Source organism: Chiloscyllium plagiosum, unplaced genomic scaffold, assembly GCF_037043375.1.
Source record: "Chiloscyllium plagiosum isolate Xiang-an unplaced genomic scaffold, Cpla_swu_hap1 HiC_scaffold_15, whole genome shotgun sequence".
Classification (NCBI taxonomy): Eukaryota; Metazoa; Chordata; class Chondrichthyes; order Orectolobiformes; family Hemiscylliidae; genus Chiloscyllium; species Chiloscyllium plagiosum.
In genome coordinates this window covers 4,510,552-4,515,181 of record NW_028270153.1, presented here as the reverse complement: position 1 = coordinate 4,515,181, position 4,630 = coordinate 4,510,552, and positions in this window count along the sequence as shown.

The following is a 4,630-nucleotide window of genomic DNA, read 5'->3' as shown; positions in this document are numbered from 1 at the left end:
CTCCCTTTCTTTCTTTCTCCCTTTCTTTCTTTCTCCCTTTCTTTCTTTCTCCCTTTCTTTCTTTCTTTCCTCTCTTTCTTTCTTTCTCCCTTTCTTTCTTTCTCTCTTTCTTTCTTTCTCTCTTTCTTTCTTTCTCCCTTTCTTTCTTTCTCTCCTTTCTTTCTTTCTCTCCTTTCTTTCTTTCTCTCTTTCTTCTTTCTCTCCTTTCTTTCTTTCTCTCTTTCTTTCTTTCACTCTTTCTTTCTTTCTTTCTCCCTTTCTTTCTTTCTCCCTTTCTTTCTTTCTCCCTTTCTTTCTTTCTCTCTTTCTTTCTTTCTCCCTTTCTTTCTTTCTCTCCTTTCTTTCTTTCTCTCTTTCTTTCTCGAGTCGTAAGTTCATGGAATGCCCTGCCAGTAGCAGTGGTGGACTCTCCCTCTTTATGGGCATTTAAGCGGGCATTGGATAGGTATATGGAGGATAGTGGGTTAGTATAGGTTAGGTGGGCTTTGGATCGGCGCAACATCGAGGGCCAAAGGGCCTGTACTGCGCTGTATTCTTCTATGTTCTATGTTCTTTCCCTTCTTTCTTTCTCTCTTTGTTTCTTTCTCTCTTTCTTTCTTTCTCTCTTTCTTTCTTTCTCCTTTCTTTCTTTCTCTCTTTCTTTCTTTCTCTCTTTCTTTCTTTCTCTCTTTCTTTCTTTCTCTCTTTCTTTCTCTCTTTCTTTCTTTCTCCCTTTCTTTTCTTTCTCCCTTTCTTTTCTTTCTCTTCTTTCTTTCTTTCCTTCTTTCCTTCTTTCTTTCTTTCTTTCTTTCTTTCTTTCTCTCTTTCTCTCTTTCTCTCTTTCTCTCTTTCTCTCTTTCTCTCTTTCTCTCTTTCTTTCTCTCTTTCTCTCTTTCTCTCTTTCTTTCTTTCTCTCTTATTTTCTTTCACTCTATCTTTCTTTCTTTCTCCTTTCTTTCTTTCTTTCTCCCTTTCTTTCTTCTCCCTTTCTTTCTTTCTCTCTTTCTTTCTTTCTCTCTTTCTTTCTTTCTCCCTTTCTTTCTTTCCTCCCTTTCTTTCTTTCTCTCTTTCTTTCTTTCTCTCTTTCTTTCTTTCTCTCCTTTCTTTCTTTCTCTCTTTCTTTCTTTCACTCTATCTTTTTTTCTCCCTTTCTTTCTTTCTCCCTTTCTTTCTTTCTTTCTCCCCTTTCTTTCTTTCTCTCTTTCTTTCTTTCTCCCTTTCTTTCTTTCTCTCTTTCTTTCTTTCTCTCTTCTTTCTTTCTCTCCTTTCTTTCTTTCTCTCTTTCTTTCTTTCACTCTATCTTTCTTTTCCCTTTCTTTCTTTCTCCCTTTCTTTCTTTCTCTCTTTCTTTCTTTCTCCCTTTCTTTCTTTCTCCCTTTCTTTTCTTTCTCTCTTTCTTTCTTTCTCCCTTTCTTTCTTTCTCTTTCTTTCTTTCTCCCTTTCTTTCTTTCTCCCTTTCTTTCTTTCTCCTTTCTTTCTTTCTCTCTTTCTTTCTTTCTCTCTTTCTTTCTCTCCTTTCTTTCTTTTCTCTCTTTCTTTCTTTCACTCTATCTTTCTTTCTCCCTTTCTTTCTTTCTCCCTTTCTTTCTTTCTTTCTTTCTCTCTTTCTTTCTTTCTCCTTTCTTTCTTTCTCTCTTTCTTTCTTTCTCTCTTCTTTCTTTCTCTCCTTTCTTTCTTTCTCTCTTTCTTTCTTTCACTCTTTCTTTCTTTCTTTCTCCCTTTCTTTTCTTTCTCTCTTTCTTTCTTTCTCTCCTTTCTTTCTTTCTCTCCTTTCTTTCTTTCTCTCCTTTCTTTCTTTCTTTCTTTCTTTCTTTCTCAGAGTCGTAAGTTCATGGAATGCCCTGCCAGTAGCCAGTGGTGGACTCTCCCTCTTTATGGGCATTAAGCGGGCATTGGATAGGTATATGGAGGATAGTGGGTTAGTAAGGGTTAGGTGGGCTTGGATCGGCGCATCATCGAGGACCAAAGGGCCTGTACTGCGCTGTATTCTTCTATGTTCTATGTTCTTTCTCCCTTTCTTTCTTTCTCTCTTTCTTTCTTTCTCTCTTTCTTTCTTTCTCCCTTTCTTTCTTTCTCTCCTTTCTTTCTTTCTCTCTTTCTTTCTTTCTCTCTTTCTTTCTTTCTCTCTTTCTTTCTTTCTCCCTTTCTTTCTTTCTTTCTTTCTTTCTTTCTTTCTTTCTTTCTTTCTGTCTTTCTTTCTTTCTTTCTTTCTGTCTTTCTTTCTTCTTTCCTTTCTTTCTTTTTCTCTCTCTCTCACTCTCTCTTTCTCTCGATGCCACATCTGCTGAGATCACCAGCACTTACTGTTTTGATCCCATTATTCACCCAGTTTCTCCCCACTGGGTGGCAGTCTGTACCATTGATTGTCAATGCAGAATTGAAGAGCTTACATAAGATGCATTCACATCTCTGTTTCCTAAGTGTATGAAGCTGCCTGTTTAATGGAAGCGATAATGTGAGGTGCTGGTGTTTGCTGATGTGACAAGGTCAGAAGTCACAAAACACCATGTTATAGTTCAAATTGTTTATTTGAAATCACAAAGCTTTCGGGGTGCTGCTCTTTGTCAGGTATCTCCAAAAGCTTGTGTTGGACTATAACCTGGCGTTGTTTAATGGAAAGCTGTAAAAGAGGAACTGATGGCCTGTTTGACTTCCAAAGGAATCATAGCCAAATCTTCTGCTGTTGACTGACTGTTTATCTCTGATGAGATGGGAGGTTATGTTTCAGCTGTATTTGGCATTAGTGAAACCACATCTGGAATACTGTGTACAGCACTGATCATAGTCCTTGCAGAAGGATGGTAATGCATTGGAAGCAGTTCAGAGAAGGTTTGTTACTAGAAGACTAACACTAGGAATTAGCAGATTGCCTTATGAGGAAAGGCTCGACAGGTTAGCCTGGTGTCCTCTGGCGTTTGGCAGAATCAAAGGTGACTTATTGAAATAGAAAGATCCTGAGGGACTTTAGTTGGGGGATGTGGAAAGGATGGTTCCTCCTGTGAGACAACCTAAAACTTGAGGTCAGTTTAAAATTAGGGCGCCCCCCCCCCCCCCATTTAAAATGAAGATGGAAAAACAATATTTGTCTTCGAAAATGGTGAGTCATAGGAGCTCCCTTCTCCAAAAGTCTGCGGATGCAAAACCAGAAAATATTTTGAAGTTAGAGGTAAAAAGTTATTAGCTCATACAGGAGTGTAAAGTTGAGGTAAAGTTGTCAGCCATGGTCTTATCGAATGGGGGAGCAGACTCAAAGGGCTAAGTGGCCTCTTGTTCCTTGTTCACATCTTCGATCAGGAGTGTCAACCCTAACCAGGGTTTATATATTCTCCTTACCCCAGTATCCATGGTTAATAAATTCAATTATTGTCCTTACTACTGCTCCAAATGTTTATAAAGTGCCCCAGGAAGATGATTTGATTCATTGTCGTTACATGTACCGTGACAGTGTAAAGTATTGTTTTGCGTGCTAACCAGACAAATCATATCTCATGTAAGTAAGTCAGTGTAACAGAACAGAATGCAGAACACAGTGTTACACTGACAGAGAGGGTACAGAGAAAGGTCAGCTCGAAGATATGAAAGGTTTGTTGGGTTATCCCTGTAACAGGCTGCTCCTTTTTTTGAGGTATTTTAGGTGCTGGAGGTGATTTCCTTGAATTCCAGGAGCAGCAATTACTGTTCTATATGCTGTTGCATTGTTTTGGTAGAAAAAAAAGTCAAAACAAGTTTTAAAAGGGAGAAGAGCAGACAAAAGAAGCACATGGTGAGGTCAGTGCAGGAGAGAGAGAGAGAGAGAGAGAGAGAAACCCACACTGCTCCCTGACACAGCAGTGAACCTGCACAGTTACTGCCTTTGCTGTTTGAATTCAAGTATCGCTGAACATCAGAGTGCATCCCGGAAAGTCAACAAACAGTGAAATTCACAACTAACCTTGGAGGAACCTATTTGGGAGAGGTCACAGCACAGAAACAGATAAGTGAATATTTTTAAGTGTGGCTTTACAGTAACTCTACAGTAGTGAGTAGAGTGGGTTCTTTCTTGATATGTTTATTGAGGTATGACTCTTGATTAAACTTAAAAATATAAGCCATAAGTATCAAGTTAGCCTGGAGAAGTGTTTTGTAAAGGAATAAGACAGTGCTATTTTCTGGATCTGTAGATTGTGAAGGAGCAAAAATGGCCTTTAGTAGAGTGATATGCTCTTCTTGTCAGATGTGGGAGTTTAGGGAGTGTTTACGTGTTACAGAGGATTATATCTGCAATAAATGCCATTGGTTGTGACTCCTGTCAGATCGAATGGATCGGTTGGTGAGATAGTTAGAGGCAATGAGGAAGTTACAAGAGCAAGGAGGTGTGATGGATGGCAGATATAGGAAGAGAGAAAAGTTGCAGATACAGTCACATATATGGGTTACCTCCAGGAAAGGTAGGCAGTTAGTGCAAGAGTCTTCAGTGGCTATCGCCATTTCAAACAAGTATGTTGCTTTCGAAACTGTAGGGGGTGATGGATTCTCGGGAGTGTAGCAAGAACAACCAAGTTTCTGGTATCGAGACCGGCTCTAATGCAATGAGGGGGTATGTCGAGTTCCAAGAGATCAATTGTGTTTGGGGACTCTCTAGTCAGAGGCACAGACAGGTTTCTGTGGCCAG